We start from the raw sequence: 23,953 nt of genomic DNA, 5'->3' as shown, positions 1-23,953 counted from the left end.
TAGATAGATAGATAGATAGATAGATGTCTCCTCTTGCAATATAAGTAGGAGTACTTATACGTGTATCACTTACCGGTTGAATGGCCCCGCTCCGTAACGTTATGCCGACAGCGACGTCATAGCATTCTCTCTCTCTCTCTCTCTCTTTCTCCCCCCCCCCCCCCCCCCCCCCCACACACACACACACACACACTCTCTCTCTCTTCTATCTCTCGATAGATAGATGTCTCTTCTTTCAATATAAGTACTAGTACTTATACGTGTATCACTTACCGGTTGAATGGCCCCGATCCGTAACGTCATGCCGACAGCGACGTTAGCTCACAAACTGAACACAATATTTACAACGAAACGTAGTGGAAACTACGACGCAGGATTACCTCAGTGCTGTTCTGTGTTGTGAGATTGGTTCGACACAACTACATCACGTGGTCCGGAGTGTGACACAACCCGGGGGGGGGGGGGGGGGGGGGGGGGGGGGGGGGAGGTGTTAATGACTCCTGATCACGTTCAGGTGTATGAATATTGACTGTTGACTATGCTCCGTGCTCCCGTTACCTGCAGCAACACAACTAGTTTTTGTTACATGTTGCATTGTAACGCTTTTCTTCGTTTGTTACATTTTGTATGGTAACGCTGTGCTCCCACATGTTTGTTAGATTTATTTTTGGAGCATAAAGAATCAATTGAAACGATTTGGTCGCATTTGCGTGTTACAATTTTTTTATTTTTCATCAACTTTGTAGACATGGGACTATTGCTTTGGATTCAATGTTGCATTAAAATCATTTAATATTCTTAAGCATTTTGCCAGCGTTTTAATAAACAATATTTTATACACATACATGTGTTGTGTACTTCGGCAGAAATACCTGACAGAAATACAAGAGAGGAGTTGAATACAATGAAACCGTTTGTATTATTTCAACAAACGGAGTTTTAACATTAGACGATATTTAACATGCGGTTTTTACAAAAAGAGGTTGTGTGTGTTAATATTTGAATTAATTCTTTGCTTGTTGTTTAATTTTTTTACGCATTATGGGCAGCTTTGTCGCGGGTGAGTTTGATAGAATGATGTCAATCACACTGACTTTGTGATCACATAGCTCTTATTGATCATGTACATTTCTGAACAGCTGTCGCGACGCCTTGATTGATAAGGACATAACTTCTGTTCAATATATCTCCTCATAAGCCAGCTGTTGTGGTACTTAAGAATGTTTTACTGAAATGCCGATGCAGAAAAGAAGCTGCCGCTTTCACCTTGTTTCAGGTGGAATGTTGGGGAATGTTGGAGAGTAACCAAGGTGTATATATAGTAGGACCTTGTTGTTTCGATAAATGCGCTTTTTGGTTTGAAATGGACACAATGAAACCCCGTTAAACCGGACAGTTGCGTTTTTCAGCGTGTCGCCCGGATTAGCTAATGTCTGGATTAACGAATATATATTGTAAAGATCTGTCTACAAGTGTACCCCAACTCTTAACCCCTATTATCTGGACATCACCTATCCCTCTGAAAATGGCCAGATTAGTTAATTGTTCCGTTTCATGAATCATTGTTACATGGTAATACCCTTTGTATACCCGTCACTGGAAGAGTGAGTGAGTCATCTAGTGGTTAAAGTGTTCGCTCGTCACGCCGAAACCCCGGGTTCGATTCATACATGGGTACAATGTGTGAAGCCATTTCTTGTGTCCCCCACCGTAATATTGCTGCAATATTGCTCAACTCGGCATAAAATTATACTCACTCACTCACTGACTATCATATATTAATAATATTAACAAAACAAATAATAAAATTATCATTTAAGACCAGATGTCGGTCTAGTAATAGACCGATAATGTTAAAATCGTAAACAATCAAAATCGCCATTTATCGAATTTTCTTACCACTAATGTTATTAAAGTTTTCACGCACAATCCTTCTTAGAACTCATCTCGGAAGATCCCGCTGATCAACGCAACACATACGACTACCTTTAACCTTAAACCCGACGCATAAGGGTGCGTACAATGATATACTACCCCATAAGTAGTCTTAAGACCCTCTAGATGGACGCTTGGATCAATAAAAGTGATTTAATAACCAGACACGTCCATCTGTTTTAAGAACGCCACAGCTGCGAGGAAATAGACAGTTGTGCGAACACAGATAATAGTATTGTCACGTGACTGGCAGCGCGTGTTGTAATCATTTTTTACGAACTCAAGTCGGCGAAAAGGCGACTTTCACGTCGGATATCAATAATTGCAAATCGTTTGCTATGACAGGCAAAGTGTTATCACCAAAATAAAATGTTGTAGGAGGGATTTTTGGTAAGAAAAACAAAATACATCCCAAAGACAATCTATGGTACAGTAAGTGAGTGAGTGAGTTTGGTTTTACGCCGCTTTTAGCAATATTCCAGCAATATCACGGCGGGGGACACCAGAAATGGACTTCACACATTGTACCCATGTCGGGAATTGAACCCGGGTCTTCGGCGTGACGAGCGAACGCTTTAACCACTAGGCTACCCGACCGCCCCATCTATGGTACAGATAGGATCTATAGTGTTTGTTTGTTTGTTGTTTAACGCCGTATTCAGCAATATTCCAGCTATATGACGCGGTCCGTAAATAATTGAGTCTGGACCAGACAATCAACCAAGTCAGCGAGCCTGACCGCCCGATCTCGTTAGTGGCCTCTTACGACAAGCAGACTCGTCTTTTACGGCAAGCATGGGTTGCTGAAGACCTATTTTACCCCGGATCTTCACGGGTCCTACTTAATGTGACATGGCTAGGTCCAGATCCACTAAGTGTTCGCAGCCTTATGACTTATCGTTACTACACAGGTTATCATGGGCTTAAGAATGTCGTAGCGCCTCTAGGCAGCTTGGTTTGTATACTCCTCCGGGAGTTGAGAATGATAACTGGAATTCAAACGGATCCACTGGTTGGGGAACAAGTAGAACCGTATTTGAGCATATACTAGTACCTGGATACCGATGATAATAATAATAATAATAATAATAATAATGATAATTATAATAATAATAAATAGATCAATAAATTGAAATGAATGAAAAGATAGATAGATAGATAGATAGATAGATAGATAGATAGATAGATAGATAGGTTCGAATCCCTTCATGGGTACAATGTGTGAAGGACATTCGTGTTTGCGCCATGATAACCTGGTATATTGTTAAAATCAGTGTTATATCACGTCTCTGAAGGATATCATTGTGAAACAACACTATCGTCCCTGTCTGCTGACCTGGGTGGTGGTTTAGTCTTGTGGTCCAAGTGTTTGCTCGTCACCCCATGGGTACAACTTGTGAAACTATTTCTTGTGTTCCCCGAGGTTATATCGTTAGAATGTTGCTAAAGCGCCGTAAAACAATATTCACTCACTCCCGTTGTGGGCAGCAGCAATATTTGATCAATGAGGTAGTTGTCTTTCTTTGCCATAACCACAAAATAGGTTTTCATTAAGAATGAAGCAAAGTGACGGATAGACTAACACTTTGTCTATCAAAACATTCATTAAAAATAATTGTGTGTGCTTTTTCTTTAAAGGAACATTTCCTCTTCTGTGGAATGAAGGAAAACTACACTTGGTTTAGTTTGATCTAGACTTGCATAGGCTGTTAGTAATATATATAAGTTCCAGTCTTGGCACAGGACTAAGCGACCGATAGACTAACACTTAGTCTATAAAACATTTCTTTAAAATAATTGTATGTTTTTTCTTTTTTTAAAAAGAACCTTTCCTCTTCTGATGTGGAATCAAGGACTAGATTTGGTTTAGTTTGATCTAGACTTGCCTAGGCTTTTAGTAAAATATATAAATTGCACAGTCATGGCGCAGGACAAAGCGACTGATAAGCGCCCACAACTGCCATCTTCATCTGTAATTACGTCACAACTAACACGTGCATGACATGCACCGGGCAGTGTGCACCCTGTGACATCAATCACGCTCTGCGCACACGAATTGCATCCACAAGCATATACACTGTAGATCTACACAAAGACTGCACCAAGTGGAGCTATCAAGTCGTCATCACTATTCAAATCAGGCCGACAAGCCTTTAGTTGGGACCAAGCTTGTAAAACCTGCACACCCAGCCGAATCTCCGAATTTCAAAGCTAAGGACTTTACAGTATGTTCAGCACACAGGACAACGAGGTCTGTGAGTCATGATCAGGCTCCCGCATCACGCCCATTGGCTTACAATAGAACGTTCTGCTGCTGTTGCATGAGGTCGCCTTACAATGCAGTGATCAGAAAACAAACATAGCCATGATCGTCAACTGGCGAAAAACGCCAGTTGATATGTTTTGTAACACCGATATTGACACCAATTGCCTCATGTCAACACTATCCATGTGTTAATGCAATTAGAAAATGGATTTCCGTCGCGGTATTAACTTGAAATAGAAACAGTGGTTATTTTTGGTGGAGAAGTGCGAAAATATCACAAAAAATAGTTTATTTGTCAAACTTGACTAGCGAAATTTTACCATTCTCGTGTTTCTTTGTCTGTAATCTGAGACCAAACATAACCTCTTTTGTTAATGTTTTTTTCAAATCACGATTCACACTCATCAACACTTGCTACGTGGTGTTTTAGAAGTGCGTTGTGTTAAGATCTGGGAACAATATCCACAGCTATGTTAAAATAAGAAAGATGTTTGACGTGCCTTCGAAGTCATATATTCACTATATACACAATGTTTTTGCAGGATTAAAATGACTACTAAAATCAAGGTAAAGTGATATGGTTTTTCTGCCATGTTGTGATTAAAAAGGTCAAGGTAAATATGTGTTGTCTACCAGAAAGTGTGTGAAATAAACCTTGCATTCCTGTCTCCACAGCTAATGATCGCTCATATATAGAATCATATTACCTATATGTTTGTTAATGATGATGATCATCATCCTCATCACCATCATCATGTTTTCCCCATTTATTGTATCAGTTTAGCCCATCTTCCCCACTTATTGTATCAGTTCACGTCCATCTTCCCCATTTATTGTATCAGTTTAGCCCATCTTTCCCACTTATTGTATCAGTTTACGTCCATCTTCGCCATTTATTGTATCAGTTCACGTCCATCCTCCCCATTTATTGTATCAGTTTACGTCCATCCTCCCCATTTATTGTATCAGTTCACGTCCATCTTCGCCATTTATTGTATCAGTTTACGTCCATCCTCCCCATTTATTGTATCAGTTTACGTCCATCCTCCCCATTTATTGTATCAGTTTACGTCCATCCTCCCCATTTATTGTATCAGTTTACGTCCATCCTCCCCATTTATTGTATCAGTTTACGTCCATCCTCCCCATTTATTGTATCAGTTTACGTCCATCCTCCCCATTTATTGTATCAGTTCACGTCCATCTTCGCCATTTATTGTATCAGTTCACGTCCATCTTCGCCATTTATTGTATCAGTTCACGTCCATCCTCCCCATTTATTGTATCAGTTTACGTCCATCCTCCCCATTTATTGTATCAGTTCACGTCCATCTTCGCCATTTATTGTATCAGTTTACGTCCATCCTCCCCATTTATTGTATCAGTTTACGTCCATCCCCCATTTATTGTATCAGTTTACGTCCATCCTCGCCATTTATTGTATCAGTTTACGTCCATCCTCCCCATTTATTGTATCAGTTCACGTCCATCTTCGCCATTTATTGTATCAGTTCACGTCCATCTTCGCCATTTATTGTATCAGTTCACGTCCATCCTCCCCATTTATTGTATCAGTTTACGTCCATCCTCCCCATTTATTGTATCAGTTTACGTCCATCCTCCCCATTTTGTTGTATCAGTTCACGTCCATCCTCCCCATTTATTGTATCAGTTCACGTCCATCCTCCCCATTTATTGTATCAGTTCACGTCCATCTTCGCCATTTATTGTATCAGTTCACGTCCATCCTCCCCATTTATTGTATCAGTTTACGTCCATCCTCCCCATTTATTGTATCAGTTTACGTCCATCCTCGCCATTTATTGTATCAGTTTACGTCCATCCCCCATTTATTGCATCAGTTTACGTCCATCCTCCCCATTTATTGTATCAGTTTACGTCCATCCTCCCCATTTATTGTATCAGTTTACGTCCATCCCCAATTTATTGCATCAGTTTGTGTCCATCTTCCCCATCACCCCGACAATTGCACCAGCGCATCAGTGGTTCACGGATGGCCAGATGGTTCCGTTGTTGTGTAGAATTGCGTCCCTTTGCTGTGCCTGGATCCGTTGTGTTCGATTCTTGATTCTCCTCGATTATGACCCCTGGTCTGTAGGGACCCAACACGTGGACGTGTGCGACCAGAATCATCTACAGCTGTCCCTCCACGTGCGGGTTGCACACTGTGATAAAGGTGAACTACTGTACAATGATTCAATCACCCGTCCCACAAAGCGATCACAGGGCTACGACTGTCGCAACTGGACTACGTTAACGTACATGTAGATAAAGCGCTACGACCGCTTTGTGGAACGAACCCCTCGCTCATGGAGATCCCGTCAGCCTCTGGAACCTTGACCTGAACATCGCATGATGGTATAAGATGTATACTGTTTGTTGGCGAAGACATCAATGAGCTAATTATGATAAACTGGTTAAATGAATAGGCGAATGTATTGTGTTTTGACCAGTATTCAAAGTCACGGCGTGTCAGTTTCAGTGTCAAATCTCAGACGTTTACCACTTCGGTAAAACAACGAGCACGGGTATGGTGCTGACAAACCTAGAAACAAAATCGGGGCGAACCGGGATTCGAACCCACAATTATAGGTGTCTGGCGTGCTTTTAGACGACTGGTTGAGGAAAGCCCAAAACGAGGCCGGTTTCAGATGCCGGTTTCAGATACCGACTTTTGGTGAAACCTATAAACGAAACCAATGTGGTATTCGAACCACGAGCATTGGAACATGCCAGTTCTGACGAACGCTTTTCGTAGCGAATTCAACTGGGTCCACCGTAAAACATTTAAGAAAATAAACTGGCATTTAAGCTAAAAGCTCAGAGGGGTTTTGTACGAGATGGCCACACTGCCAGAGAACCTAAACATAACGTCTTGTCATTATGGTCTCTTTACGTTAAATTGTCCCCGCCTTTGCCTGTGGCTGCCGAGAGGAATTCACACACATCCAAGGCGAATGAACCTTGTACAACAGGGCTCCTCATCAGCTCCTCATCATGTGACAAGTTTCTCTCATGTTGTAATTAATAACAGTTGCTTGCATCCCCTTTTGATGTCGCTAAGCCAGGGGAGCCAACGCTGTAAGGAGTTGATCTTTTGCCGAGTGAAAAACCATGTTGTGATGGAGCGTTTATTTACGTCACGCCTCCTGGTCGGAGAACCAGTTGAGAACAGCTTTCAGCCGGGCGCTCAGTGGAAAATCATTACTTATGTTGGGAGGGATTAGCGTGTGTTTAGGTGCGAGTCGCTATCGCGGTATTTGATGGGGAGGAGGAATGGTGATGGAATGTCTGGATGGTGGTATGCTGGAGATGCATTCAAATAGATCACTGCAATGAGATGCTGTTTCATCTCGTCACGATATGGCTGAAATATTGCTGATGTTACGTTAAATTGTAACTCACTCACTCAAACACTGGGTGTATGTATGTGTGTGTGCGCGTATGTTTGCATGTGTGTGTGTGTGTGTGCATATGTGTGTATATGTGTGCGTGTGTGCATGTGTATTTGTGTGCGTGTGCGCGCCTGCGTGCGTGCTTGGGTGTGAGTGTGCGTGTGCGTGCGCGTGCGCGTGCGCATGTGGGTTTGGGTTTTCTCTCTACGTGATCTAGATTATATTAGTGTATACTTATTCTGGTTATTTAGGTGAGAGAGTTCGTTTGTCATTCTCATCTGGAGTAACGTATTAGCCAAGACACCTAAACAATTCTCTGACGTCACAATGACGTAATTGTTTTATGACGTCATGTATCATGTGCTCGAAGCGTCCTAATAATGAGATCACTGTGTCAACACGAGACCATGTGTCCTCATGACATTAATGTGTCCTCGAGACATCCATATAATGTCATGTAACCTCTAACGTCTTCACGATACCCCCACCAAACACTGGTCTTCAACACAGACATTTGTCCACACACCATACGTGTCCGATGTGTCCTAAAACAAAACTATTCACTTCATTCACAAAACATATGGGGTCACAGTTAGCCCAGTCGCTTATGTCGCCGAGATATGCAGAGTTACGTCTCCTTGACGTGCCAGTAACCTATGATCGAATACCAGATTCGCGCTTATGAGTGTGAGTGAGTTGGGTTTTAACGCCGCTTTTAACAGTATTCCAGTTATATCACGGCGTGTCAGCTTAATGTGGGAGGAAAGCCCGAAGTGATGCAGGTCTCAGACGTTTACCACTTCGGGGAAACCCACGAGCACGGGTAGGGTGCTGACAAACCTAGAAACATAATCGGGGCGAACCGGGATTCGAACCCACAAACATAGGTTTCTGGTGAGCACAAGGGACGCAACTCTGCACAGCGTATCGCGGCGCCTTAGACGACTGGGCCACCCGTGACCCCCGCGCTTATGATGTGTGTCGACAGTGATAAACTCACTCACTCAAAAATATAACATGAAAAACACACACTATAAAACCTCGGAGAAATCCAATATGTCGGCCATGAGCATGGCCGACTGACGTCAGCAACATGAGATTAAGATTCGTTGTCTTGACATTCATAATTGATGTCATCAGTCACTCGGTTTCTGTGAAATTAATCTCCTACTCCGACTTCAGATTTCCGATAGGACTATACGAAACAGTAACACAATTATACGTGAATAAGCTTTGACTAGCGCACAGAAATGTCTCGGGGACTGTGGCTCAGTCGAGACTGGAGTCGGCACGCTAATATATGAATAAAAAAAGAAACATACCAAGGTTTGGTAATTATTGATAATAACACCTGATGTCATCGCATCCATGGCAGTGATTTGATTCATTTGTACATATTTCATGTATGCCTTGCCATTGTCTTGGTCGCTGTCCTTACTCATGAAGAACTAAAACCAAAAGTGTTTGTCGGAGGTGTTTTGGGGTGGTATGGGTAGATAACCTATTAATAGCCACAGGGTTTCATGTTGTTCACATTCTTATTAATTGTATTGTTCACTCGCTCACTCGCCCGCCCATCCACCCACTCACTCACTCACTCACCCACTCACTCACTCACTCACTCACTCGACCCGTGAAGATCCGGGATAGGATAGGTCTTCAGCAACCCATGCTTGTCGTAGGATGTGATTAACGGGATCGAGTAGTCTGACTCGCTGATTTGGTTTATGCATGTCATGGTATCCAAACTGCGTAGATCGATGCTCATGGTATTAATCACTGGACTGTCTGACCAAGGCCCGATTATTTACATACCACAGTCATACAGCTGGAATATTGTTGACATCGGCGTTAAACAACAAACAAACGATACTTACGGAACAAGTCAATCGCTGAACCATATAAGAAAAACCTCAAAACTCCCCTCACTGATCCATACTACCACCAACCAACGCTCCAATCAGCCCACCCACTCACCCATCAACCAACCGACCCTCACACTTAAACAACCTATCAACCATCCATCCATCCATTCATCCATCCATCTATTTATTAAACTACAAGACTACTAACCCATTAAAGGGGGCACGGGTGGCCTCGTCGTCAAAGGCGCCGCGATTCGCTGTGCAGAGTTGCGTCCGTTGGGCACGTCAGAAACCTATGATTGTGGGTTCGAATCCCGGTTCGCCCCGATTATGTTTCTAGTTTTGTCAGCACCATATCCGTGCTCGTGGGTTTCACCGAAGTGGTAAACGTCTGAGACCTGCATCACTTCGGGCTTTCCTCCCACATTAAGCTGCCACGCCGTGATATAACTGGAATACTGTTAAAAGCGGCGTTAAACCCAACTCACTCACTCAGTCAGTGGAAATTAGACGTTCTATTAAAAACGCCAAAACGACGTCACTTGTTAGCGGATAAGTTACTGTCTCTACACTGAGACACCTAGCCCGGAACATATGCACCTTGCATCTCAATACCAGAGCCCGCGACGAGCAGCTGAATTAGTCCACCAGTGACTATAATATCACCCGATGCAAAGACGTATATATCTATATACGTCTTTGCCCGAGGTAATTCAGTCTTGAGAGATAAAAGTAGAGAGACGGGACCATTTGTTTTATATCCTATTCAGTTGCCTCTTCTGATATCAGGATATATATATTTTTGTAAGAAATAAGATTAAATCGTGTTTGTCGACATGAACAAGCCATGAGGATATACTTCATGGGTTCTTACCTGTCATACATATAGGTGCAAACGTGGCAGAAAGGGGTGCGTCGGGATGGTGCGGGCGGAATGGGTTGAAGGTTCGGTTGGAAAAAGGATTGGCTTTTGCTTTTGTTTTTTGTCTTTTGGGAGATCGTGTGCGCATGCGTGGGATGGAGGGCGTGAACCAAATTTACGATTATTTTTTAACAATGGTGAAAAAATATGACACGCAGAGTAATATATTTTTGTAAAATATAATAAAATTATTCACATCGTGTTCACCAACATATGTCATGATATTTAATATATGTTGTGTTCACTACAATGCCGAATAATCACAATCAACCTTTAGTATATGGAGAATCGTGACTGCAAACTGTTGTGGATATTTTGCGTCCTCAGAAGGGTCATGATTCGAATGGACATCAAGTCTATGGTAGGCAATTAGAGTGTGAGTGGGGTTTAACGCCGCTTTTAACAGTATTATAGTTCTATCGCGGCGTGTCAGCTTAATGTGGGAGGAAAGCCTGAAGTGATGCAGGTCTCAGACGTTTACCACTTCGGTGAAACCCACGAGCACGGGTGGCTGAAGAACAGAATGGCTTTCGCGCTAAACAAAGTGCCACAGAGCATGTATGTTTATACACTTTATTCGGTTATTAACAACAGGAAATTAATGAAACAGTCCACCTATATTTGTTATATTGATGCTATGAAGGCATTTGACAGAGTAAACTGTCTCTTATAAACTGTTGCACTGTTGGTATAACTGGTAAGTTCTGTGTAGCAGTACAATCAATGTATTAACATAATAAGTCATGTGTACCTGTCAATGGTCGTCTGACGGGCGGTGGGGTAGCCCAATGGTTAACGCGTTCGCTCGTCGCGCCGAAGACCCGGGTTCTGTTCCCGACATGGGTACAATGTTTGAAGCCCATTTCTGGGGTCCCTCGCCGTGATATTGCTGGAATATTGCTAAAAGCGGCGTAAAACAATACCCACTCATCTGACTGATGTTTCCAGAATGTAGCCCAGTCAGACAAGGTTGTGTCTTGTCCCCGATATTATTTTCTGTATCCATCAATGATGTAGCACAAGACAGATATTGAGAGAAACATGCTGAGTTTATAGTTGTATGCTGATGATATTGCTGTTACAGCAGCGGATGAGCCCCCGCTTTGTTAATGTTAATGACAGGCGTCAACGTTGGAGATTGCAAAATAATGTAAAGAAGACAAAAAATGTTATTTACAGACCATTAAATATACTCAAATCAGGTTTTAGCTTCTCTTGGGGTGAAGATACCGTTGACGCCTTGCTTATAGGAAGATGGCGACAGGAACATCCTGGTTTAGATTGTACAGGAAAAGAAGTGCTAAATCTGCCGGAAGAGATCTCCGTGCAATAATTAGTAAATTTAAGTATATTGGCGGAATGCCGTTTGATGTACAATAACCTGGTTCACCCCTGTTGTCTTGAACGGTTCTGCCACATGGGGAAGTCGAGAGTTTATCTGTATTAACACGGTTTAAAATAAAGCTTGTCGTTTTGTTCTTGGTGTGGGCCTGAAGAGTCCTAACTTAGCTAGACGGGGCGAGATGGATAGATGCTGCCGGCCATAAAGCAGAGAGTGAGTTGGGGATTTAACGCCGCTTTTAACAGTATTCCAGTTATATCGCGGCGTGTCAGCTTAATGTGGGAGGAAAGCCCGAAGTGATGCAGGTCTCAGACGTTTACCACTTCGGTGAAACCCACGAGCACGGGTATGGTGCTGACAAAACCTAGAAACATAATCGGGGCGAACCGGGATTCGAACCCACAATCATAGGTTTCTGGCGTGCCCAAGGGACACAACTCTGCACAGCGAATCGCGACGCCTTAGACGACTGGGCCACCCGTGCCCCGCGTTCGTGTTGAAGATGAAGCTCACTTTACTGTGAGTATTCACAGCCTCTTTAATTACTCCGTTGTTTGTTGACATGGCTTAAGTTGATCAACTCGCCATTTTGATACAGTCGTTAGGCCCTCTCACGAACATAATGTTTAAGCCAGGAAGGGTCATCCCATTCATTAGTTCATTCACTATTACACTTAGTTGAAGTGAACTGTGATATGAGTGCAGTTTGTTTTTTGTTCAACACCGCACTCAGCAATATTCAAGCTACATGATGGCTGTCAGTAAATAATCGAGTCTGGACCAAACGGTCCAGTGATTGACATCATGAGCATCGATCTTTGCAATGGAAATACGACGACATGCTTCAATCAAGCCAGGGAGCCTGACCACCCTTTAGTCGCCTTTTATGGCAAGAATTAGTTGCTGAAGACCTATTCTACTCCGTATCTTAAAGGGTTTAATATGATTGTATCTGCAACTAGTTAAACCACTAGTTTTAACATGTATTGATATTTTAGCACGTTGTGTGATCTTGCTGCGTTATTATGTTAAGTGTGTCAAAAGCCTTACAGGTTTTGTTTGTTTGTTGTTTAACGCCGCACTCAGCGATATTCCAGCTATATGATGGCGGTCTGTAAATAATCGAGTCTGGACCAAACAATCCACTGATTGACTTCATGAGCATCGATCCACGCAATTGGGATCGATGACATGCATCAACCAGGTCAGCGAGCCTGACCAGCCGATCCCGTTAGTCGCCTCTTACCCCAAGCACAGTCGCCTCTCACGACATACATAGGCTGTTTAAGACCATTTCACGGGGCAGGCCTTTGTGGCGGACGTTGTATCATATTTCTTTGATAATTGTTTTAATTCCAGCGTAAAACGTGCTGTGTGAAACCTAAATAAAATATTACCTTATCTTATCTTTATGTAATGAACGGAATTGAAAACGATGTCACGCAGCTTCAGTGATTGACATCATGAGCATCGATCTTTGCAATGGGAATACGACGACATGCTTCAATCAAGCCAGGGAGCCTGACCACCCTTTAGTTGCCTCTTACGACAAGCACAGTCGCCTTTTATGGCAAGAATTAGTTGCTAAAGACCTATTCTACTCCGTATCTTAACGGGTTTAATATAATTGTATCTGCAACTAGTTAAACCACTAGTTTTAACATGTATTGATATTTTAGCACGTTAAGTGCTCTTGCTGCGTTATTATGTTAAGTGTGTCAAAGGCCTTATAGGTTTTTTTTGTTTGTTGTTTAACGCCGCACTCAGCGATATTCCAGCTATATGACGGCGGTCTGTAAATAATCGAGTCTGGACCAAACAATCCACTGATTGACTTCATGAGCATCGATCCACGCAATTGGGATCGATGACATGCATCAACCAAGTCAGCGAGCCTGACCACCCGATCCCGTTAGTCGCCTCTTACACCAAGCACAGTCGCCTCTCACGACATACATAGGCTGTTTAAGACCATTTCACGGGGCAGGCCTTTGTGGCGGACGTTGTATCATATTTCTTTGATAATTGTTTTAATTCCAGCGTAAAACGTGCTGTGTGAAACCTTAATAAAATATTACCTCATCTTATCTTTATGTAATGAACGGAATTGAAAACGATGTGACGCAGCTTCATTGTTAATGTACTTACGTCAGTCAACTAATTACCGCCCCGTCCCGGAGATTCCACACCAGGGACGAATTCGTCCGCATGAAGTATTTGTGATCGAAACATTTAAATAGATTTTTTTACAGCACTTGACAAAAAGTGACAAACGCAATCGTTAAATGCTCCCAGATTATTTCATAGGCAACACAGAACACGTTCCACGGTATTTACCGTAGTAATCCCATCAAGCACGAAGGACGGCATTGGGTAAGGTGCAGCCCTATGTTGATAATGGAATTTAGTTACTTAGTGCAAACCTTCCACTCGGATGGGAAATAACGTGAAAGTCTGTTGACTTTGGTAAGTGGATGAAGGGGTATAAATTAAACCCGTCCGCTTCACCGGGGAGAGATATTTGCATATTTAGGCGGAAAATTAGGCGTTGTCAAACTACATAGCCATTTCTGTCAGTTAAACTGATGGGTGTCGTGTTCCAAGAATAATTTTGTCATTTGTGACAGGAAAACCTGCGCTTTACCTAATTTTGATACTAAAAATGTACATAAGATAATTCTATATTGTCTTTTTCTTTTTTAATTAAGCTATAGATAACATTCCGGCGTGGCCGATCATGACTAAACGACAATCTTACTATGATTTAAATATATTCTTTTAAAGACATTTTAATCAAATCGGGAATTTACATACTAATCAAAGGAAGTTAAAAAACACACCCGATTCTTACAAATTACTATTGTTAATAAGTCCTGGCATGACAGATTAACTGAAGTAATATGAAAGAATCTGGTGGTCTTAAACTACTTTTGAGCAGTATATATTGTTTAGAGGCTAATAGCCCTGAAAAGGTGATGAGGTTTAAATATTGTTTTCATTCATTCATTGTCTTTTTCTTTGAGATGCATTTAGAAGTTGGAGTACTAAGTAAGGATGAGACGTATGGACGAACAACTTCTTTATTACAATTAGGAGCTACGTTTCGGTGTAGGTTCTTCTACCGTTATCAGGCAAGTGAGGATGAGGATCACTTGCTTGATGACGGTGTTAGAGCCTCGCTCCTAATTGTAATAAAGATGTTGTTCAGCCATACATCTTCCTCTACACGTTATATTTTTATTTGAATATTTGAGCATCCATATCAACGTATCTCCTATACACACATATATAGCGAATCCCACCCTCGTGTCTTTTGATATCACATTTATCAATGAGTGTTGATATATTTGATATCCAAAGACACGAGGGTGATATTGTATTTATCATCCAGCAACATTCTTCCAACTTTTTTCAGTTTGTAGACAGTAACAAGCAGTGTCTTAAATGTAAAAAGTACTGCTATCAGCTTCAGTAGCAGAGCCATTAGTGATGTCATTTGATTGTGACGTCATGAAAACCAATGACGTCACAATGGTCTACAAAGCATTGTGATGCAAATACATTGCAGCGATATCTACAATGTAGATCTCACCCAAGCGATATCTCCTGTGGGAGCCAGTTTGGGATGATATCTTATGTGGGACCAGTTTGGGATGACATCTCCTATGGGAGCCAGTTTGGGATGATATCTTCCGTGGGAGCCAGTTTGGGATGATATCTTCTGTGGGATCCAGTTTGGGATGATATATCCTGTGGGAGCCAGTTTAGGATGATATCTTCTGTGGGAGCCAGTTTGGGATGATATCTGCTATGGGAGCCAGTTTGGGATGATATTTTCCGTGGGGGCCAGTTTTGGATGATATCTTCTGTGGGAGCCAGTTTGGGATGATATATCCTCAGGGAGCCAGTTTGGGATGATATCTTCTGTGGGAGCCAGTTTGGGATGATATCTTCTGTGGAACCAGTTAAGGATGATATCTTCTATGGGAACAGTGTTGGATGATAAATGTGTATAAATGTAAAAAATCATAGGAATTTTACCCCTCAGTTCAGTAATAAATCGACTTGCGCGGGGGACAGGAATAGGCGTTACTGTACCCTGGTTGGGAATCGAACCCGGGCCTTCGACGTCATGACTGAACGCTTTAAACAGTTAGCTGGTTCAACGCCTGCCAAATCATAAACCATCTATCTAAATGTGAACCGAGGGAAAAGATAATACTGTAGAAAGATACCCAAGATCTCAGGGTTGCAGGACATACAGATGATTCTGCGTTCTTCCTCGCTTCGTGTAACGGATAGCCTCGTTATGAATTGTCATGTCCTACTCGCCTGTCAACTGTTTGATTATGTATAACATATACGACTTGTCTGACGACTAACTAGAATTAGTTATCACACATTCACAGACTTGTGTTGAAGGTGTGACTCTGCATATAAGCCAACAGATAATGTAGCTAGTTCTTGTCAAATGAGACCGCCTCCGTGGTTGAGTGGATAGAGTCTGCCCGGTGATAGGAAGGTCGGTGGTTCGATCCCCGGTGGTGTCATACAAAAAGATGTCGAAAGATGGTACTTTTTGTTACCCTGTCTGGCGCTCGGCATTAACCGGGTAGAACCAGGACTGGTCGGCTCGGATACTGTGTCGGTATCGATGTGAAACCACCGACCTTTCGCAGTCCGACATGCGCACTTCAGACGATGCATCTTGATGGGCCTGGCAGACTCCATGATGCTATCATCTCATATCGGCAATCCTCTTGTTTCGAACTACGCATATCTCAACATATAGTACGTCGTGGTCCCGTGAAGATAGGGGGTAGAATAGGTCTTCAGCAACCCATTCTTGTCGTAAGAGGCGACTAACGGAATCGGGTGTTCAGGCTCGCTGACTTGGTTGATGCATGCCATCGTATCCCAATTGCGTGGATCGATGCTCATGATGTCAGTCACTTGATTGTCTGGTCCAGACTCGAATATTTACAGACCGCCCTCATATAGCTGCAATATTGCTGAGTGCGGCGTTAAACAACATACAAACAAAACAAATAGTACTTCGTGTCAACGCATACAATACTGCTTAAAGCGGCGTTGGTCCACCACACACAACACTTAGTCGGGACTAATTGATATTACATAATTATATACAAAGCTCTATTCATCGATTCATTATTAATTCATATTTTGATCAACAATACCCAAGGTCGATGCAACTGAAACATACCTGTCCCCACCCCACGCGACCACGCCCAGTTCCCCCCAACTGATCCATTCAGCAAATATACCCGTTGTGAGCCAACAGCTTGTGGAGCGAAGCAAAGCAGAGAGAAGTTGTATTGATGTGCGCGATGACACATTCCTCGCCGACACACGGCAGTCAGTCTGTCGCGACCCGCTCCCAGGTGTGACCCACCCTTGTCGGATACCTAATGCTGCCTCTGCCTGCACAATCTATTCAGGTAGGTAGACGATCCACCCCGCTTGCCACCCCACTTGCCACCCCAAGTACATCAACCAAGGTCGGAGTACTGCCCGTTGTGAAACCCACGCTCTGGGATCTATCGATTGACCTACGATTTGTAAACAATGGTATTTCCATTTCAAACATAAGGTAAGAGTTATGATACCGATCTTGCGCTCAGCCCTGTCACTGAGACGTGGCAAATATTTGTCATTTAGATATATTTGTTTGGGTATTAAGGTTACTTCACCGACACACACTGCTGACCCATTTTAAATGTGAAGCAATTGCGAACCAACAACGCCATAATACTACCTGTTCACCTGAGGGCAGGACGCTTCCGAACGGATCTCGTTATACCGCGCGTTATAGGCACCGTGGCATTGTTTTACATTTATCATAGTGACAGACGCTTCCCGACCCTGTCAGGGATATTTTGGACAGGATTTGTTGACATTAACTGGTTCAGGAAAGGAGGGGGACATTGTTTCACGGGAGGGAACCCCGGTTCAACCGCCTTGTGTTCTGGATAGGCGACCATGGACTTACGTTGTAGTGTTCTGTCGCAAACTTCATTTGTATAGGTAGGTATTCTACAGACGTTTAAGGCAAAATACGTACCTGAATTGTCGATAAATATATATTTATATTACTTATGAAATATTCGTTTATCGTGTTACCGTAACCTGTCTAGCTCTTATAGACAGGTGTCACCATGTGACTGGCTGATGCTTAATGACGTTACGTTACTTTCGAAACTAAAGCTTTATAAATTTATTTGGATCGTTTTGACGTATGTTTCCAGAAACCCTAACTGACAGTTACTGATATTTACAGCGATAAAACTCCAGATATGGTGTTCGTCGTTGTATTCATTATTAATTAATTATTGATATATCCTGCCTGTTGTTTAATCACCGGACTATTTATATTGGCTGCTTCTTGGCGTGTACGGCTGTCCCATAGCCATCTTCAATCTATGGGTCTATAGCGGTGCGATGTCGGTCTTATATAGCCACAATCTCTCGGGTTTGCATTGGATTTGAAATCGTTATACTTCCAAACACTTCGTCATAAACATATTCACAAAAGTCGTTTTTATAATGTACCTATTTTTCTCACACGGATATACCGTTTGTTGGAAAAAAACGTACTGAAAACTGCCGTGTAATGCGCCGGGAAGAGATGGTCCTGCTAAGTCCACCCACCATAGAACAAGCATTGTATATCTTTTGTGAACAACTTCCTTGTCTGTTCAGTTTAGGCCAGTTCAGTTCCAAGTCCTCGTGTTATCCCACCCTTCGAGCAGAGTCGGCATAGTCTACTGTTCAGCTTGTATGTTATGTAAGGGGTGCACGAAATGGCTGCACCGGCTTTTGTACAAGCGTCAGGTGTATTCAAGACACGGCAGTCAGTTTTTGCCTCAACCAGCACCCTGAACACGATACAGCAGGGGGCTCTAACACCATTGGAGTGGAAGGCTGCCTTTGTATAAATAGATGCTATGGTCACGATAAACGACCCGGCACCGTCACGGTAGCAACTTCGTGTCCGCCATGACGATCGCGAATAGAATCTAATAGATGTTGATCTACTCTTTTGATAAAGGCCGATGTGTCGTTTTTTTTTTGTTTTATTATGGAACAGTCTTCCGTAGTTTTATATTGAAAGTGTTATTTGTTTACAAATATTACAAAGGAGGTCCTGTTTCATAAATCATGTGGACGTCATATTGTGGAATAAATTAGATTTTTTGTCAGTATATACACGATGATTGTATCGCTATGTTCTTCCCTCAATCAGATAGGTCATAACATTGGGCGTGTTTACAACAGCACGGTACAAGTTAGGCCACGCCCTTTATATAACATGTCAATTCAAAAAGTCAATATTTTTTATATTAATATTTCAACTTTATGTGTAGTAGTTTTGAAATTATCGAAATTGGAGTAGCAAAATTGATATTGTCTTGAAGTTAATGGCTTTTAGTGGTCTAGTGACTCACCAGTCACTGAAAAATTAAACACTTCAAGACGCCGCACTTCCTGAACTTGCCGGCAGTTTGTTGTTGGTTCAGGTATTGATTGATGCAGTGGTTCCTTGTTCAACAGACTGGGACTTATTCATTGACTGCTTTCAAGGTTCAGTCAGTCACATTGTTTACAAATGGATTGACAATGCCGGGAATTTGTGTTTTGTTCTCCGATATTCATTGATAAGAGGTGTTGTGAAAGATGAGTGAGTTAGTGACTATGGTTTTTACGCCGCTTTTAGCAATATTCCAGCAATATCACGGCGAGGGACACCAGACATGTGCTTCACACATTGTACACATGTTGTGAATCGAACCCGGGTCTTCGGCGTGACGAGCGAACCGCTTTAACCACTAGGGCTACCCGCTAAAAGCGGCATAGAAACATACTGCATCACATATCTCTCTCCTCTCTCCACTTTGTTGTTTCACGCCGCACTCAGCCATATTCCAGCTATATGACGGCGGTCTGTAAATTATGCAGTCTGGAGCAGACAATCCACTCATTGACATCATGAACATCGATCTTCGCAATTGGGATACAATGACATGCATCAACCAAGTCAGCGAGCCTGACCACCTGATCCCGTTAGTCGCCTCTTATGACATATATCTCAAAGGCATGTGTGTATACATAGGGATTATACACCTATTGAAATAAAAAAAATCATTTTAGATGATCTTAAACATGAACATGAACATGAACATCAGTTGTATGTAGAAGATAAATCTACGTGTAACAATCGTGACAGCGGGTACTGTCTTCACGTCACCAAATCGCACCCCACCCCACCCCACGCCACCCCCACCCCACCCCGACATCCCCTCTCGCAGTACACACAGGTGAATAGAACGGACAAACTGTCAAGGGCCGAATATAGAATTACTCCATATACACACTGACCTCACACTACTACTATAAATAACTTATTGTTATTGATTTGATACATATTATATGACATGTTGACATTTATACTGATCTTGTTTGCAACGCATACATATTTTGTGTGTGTATCGTAGGTAAGCAATTCGTAAGCATGTAACATAACATGAGATTTCATTCAAGTCAGCGCTAGTAGCCTCTCCGGGCTTCCATATCTTTATAATTGTGGCTATATTGACCTCTGTTACCCCGGGCGGGGCAATACCCCGTTTATCGCTCGCCTGTTATAACACCGTGCTTATCACACGCCCTCCAAGTGGTCAGCGAGGCGTGACCAGTGACCCTCATGGTCAGTCGGTCGTTTCATTGCATTGTTGACTCGATACTCGTATGTTTCTGAGGTCGATGGAGGAGATGTAAGTGCACTTCAAATGAGTGAGTGAGTGAGTGAGTAGGGTTTAACACGGCTTTGAATTGTATTCCAATTATATCACGGCGTTAGTGCACTTCAAAGGTAATTTTTGAAAACTCACGAATTGATGCGTTGTGTAATGCATTTTCGTTTCCTGAAGACGGCTTGAGCAAGAAAGCATTCTGATTTTATTTCTCGTCTTTCGTCTCATTTATATATATATATATATATATAAATATGCAATGACGTAGATTGTGAAGCAAAACCATTATGTAAGATATCACGTATCGTTGTCTTTACGCTTTAACATATGTGAATGTCTTGTTGTCAATGACAGTGTGACACCTGTGTTGTGGTCTAGGACAGAGTGACACCTGTGTTGTGGTCTAGGACAGAGTGACACCTGTGTTGTGGCTAGGACAGTGTGACACCTGTGTTGTGGTCTAGGACAGAGTGACACCTGTCTTATTGTCAATGACAGTGTGACACCTGTGTTGTGGTCTAGGACAGTGTGACACCTGTGTTGTGGTCTAGGACAGAGTGACACCTGTGGTTGTGGTCTAGGACAGAGTGACACCTGTGTTGTGGGCTAGGACAGTTGTCACCTGTGTTGTGGGCTAGGACAGTGTGACACCTGTATTGTGGTCTAGGACAGTTGTTACCTGTGTTGTGGTCTAGGGCAGAGTTACACCTGTGTTGTGGGCTAGGGCAGAGTGACACCTGTGTTGTGGTCTAGGGCAGAGTGATACCTGTATTGTGGTCTAGGACAGAGTGACACCTGTGTTGTGGTCTAGGACAGTGTGACACCTGTAATGTGGTCTAGGACAGAGTGACACCCGTGTTGTGGTTTAGGACAGTGTGTCATCCGTGTTGTGGCCTAGGGGCAGAGTGATACCTGTGTTGTTGTCTAGGGCAGAGTGACACCTGTATTGTGATCGAGGACAGCGTGACACATGTGTTGTGTGTCTAGGACAGAGTGACACCTGTACTGTGATCTAGGACAGTGTGACACCCGTGTTGTGGTCTATGACAGTGTGACACCTGTGTTGTGGTCTATGACAGAGTGACACCTGTATTGTGTTCTCGGACAGAGTGACACCTGTATTGTGATCTAGGACAGATAGACACCTGTTTTGTGGTATAGGACAGAGTGACACCTGTGTTGTGTTCTAGGACAGAGTGAACCTGTATTGTGTTCTAGGACAGATAGACACCCGTGTTGTGATCTAGGACAGAGTGACACCTGCGTTGTGGTCGAGGACAGAGTGACACATGTGTTGTGGTCTAGGACAGAGTGACACATGTGTTGTGGTCGAGGACAGAGTGACACATGTGTTGTGGTCGATAGTGTGGGATCTACAAAGACCCGCGTTGACACATATATAGACACGGAGGACGTGTGGACACAACCACCACTCGGCGAGTGTCTATTACCGTCACAATACGCTACACACTTCACCAGGCTGTGCCACACATACTCACAGCCACTCGCGGAGGTAATTACATCCCAGTGTGAAACATACATACACAATGTCCATTTCACATTGATCGACAGCTGGTGGTAACATATTTCAGCATTCTATATTTCAGTATTAAAGCACGCCATGCACCGATTATATTCAGGTAATGTAAGTTTTTGAAGTCGTAATTGCTCGACGGTATTACGAAATATGAAGTTACAATTCAATTTGGCAATTTTCGGCTCGCGGTGAAAACCAACAGAATGGTAGGACACAAACCTCGATCACGCCGGCAGTCTGATGGCGAGATGGAAATTAGGTCCTAATTTGTCTGGAGAGTCAGGTCTAAATGTCTATGTCAATACATTCGTTCACGCCAGGTGGCAATCTAAGCAGGTACTCGGCTTGTCAAGTCCGGCTACCTGTTGGTATTATTTATACCGTTGTAATCACTTGAGTTGATGACTCACTTTGAGTACCGTGTGTCAATACCGCAGATTTAACACCAAGTCACACAGCCCCACTTCACCATCAGCTGTGTGGCAATTAAAACTGAAATATACAACTCCACATCTCTGAACTGTGTCTTTTAAGTGAAGGCAAAGATAAGTTTTTATTTTGTTTGTTTGTTGTTTAACGCCGCACTCAGCAATACTCCAGCTGTATGACGGCGGTCTGTAAATAATCGAGTCTGGACCGCAAAATCCAGTGATTGACATCATGAGCATCGATCCATGCAATTTGGATACGATGACATGCACCAACCAAGTCAGCGAGCCTGACCACCCGATCCCGTTAGTCGCCTCTTACGACAAGCATAGTCGCCTTTTACGGCAAGCGTGGGCGAAGATAAGTATTTTCGGAAGAGTTCTTCCTTTGGTATTATTTGGGTGGTAAGTAAGGGAGAAGGGCTTACGCTTTTTAGTAATATTCCAGCTTGTCGGGGACACCTAGACTGACTTTAAGTCACAAAAATAAAGCTATCTTATTTAAAAATATATATCTACAAAATTAAATAAATCCAAATGGAGACCAGACCAATCCTTAATTTCAGGCTGAGGAAACCTAGACTTGCCAAATCATTCTAGACTTGAGTTGGACTCCTTTTTTCAATTTTATTCTCTAGGGTTTTGGAGAGAGGTTAGGGGGGCGTGTGTTGATTAAACCTGCGTTTTTTTGGTGCGATGAGGAAACACTTTAATCACGAGCCTATCCTGCACCTGGTGTCATGTGCATCAGCAACCTCATTATGTCAATGTTGTATTTATGTCACACAAACTATTGGTATCAATAAGGAAGGTATGTAAACGAAGGTTGACAGAGAAATATTTCCTGACTCAAAGGTATGTGTTTTCACAAATGATCAACATTTTGACATAGTGTATAAAAAAAAAAATTCCTATCACCACTTCAGGTTTAGAATCCTACAATCTAGACTTGCTATTATCTTAGTGCTAAGGTAATGGGTTAGCCATTGGTTAGAGTTCTTATCCAAACAAGGCTAGGGTTTACTAGTTTTAGTTAGTCTGTCATACAGACCCTGACAACAAATATATCCAATACAGCCCATGCAAGTCTAAAATGTGTGGCAAGTCTAGATTACTGCAGTATGAGAGAGAGTCTCTGGGCTCCTTTTTATGATTTTTTATTAAGATAAGTTAACAACTGTTTTTTTCTGTAAGATATGTTCATTTTAGAGACAAGATGTTAGTCTTTAGTAGGTGTAAATGTCGGTTTAGGCAAGCGGGCCCTGCCTAACAGCAAGCCTGTGGTTTAAGTTCTGTTATTGTCTCACTGTTATAATAACGAGGCTGTCAAGTGTGTGGATGTGAGTGTATATTATCGGCAATTGTGGGAGTTGTTAGCCAGACGTCAGGAGACAACGCCAGGCTCTAGGGCTATCCTTTATCTATGAAACAGATTATTGGACAATGTGCAATTTTCTCTGGCTGGGGGTCG

At 42.6% G+C, this 23,953-nt stretch overlaps 1 protein-coding gene across 4 annotated transcripts in view; it reads left to right on the top strand.

The window, feature by feature from the left end:
- The window catches only part of LOC139456160 (uncharacterized), a 76,958-nt gene that overhangs the window by 26,501 nt on the left and 26,504 nt on the right, over nt 1–23,953 (top strand). Inside the window, exon 1 of one of the 4 annotated variants that reach the window (XM_071237713.1) lies at nt 17,233–17,357. The exons of 2 other annotated variants lie outside the window; for them this stretch is intronic. The gene's annotated coding sequence lies outside the window, so the exon portion shown is untranslated. Of the gene's footprint in view, nt 1–17,232; nt 17,358–17,531; nt 17,792–23,953 lie in introns of those variants that run through there. One more of the 4 variants, XM_071237714.1, reaches the window with a different exon arrangement.

The sequence above is a fragment of the Haliotis cracherodii genome, unplaced genomic scaffold, assembly GCF_022045235.1.
Source record: "Haliotis cracherodii isolate W230 unplaced genomic scaffold, xgHalCrac1.p SCAF_11, whole genome shotgun sequence".
Lineage (NCBI taxonomy): Eukaryota > Metazoa > Mollusca > Gastropoda > Lepetellida > Haliotidae > Haliotis > Haliotis cracherodii.
The sequence above is the reverse complement of the archived record's forward strand: the minus strand, read 5'-3'. Positions and strand labels throughout refer to the sequence as shown.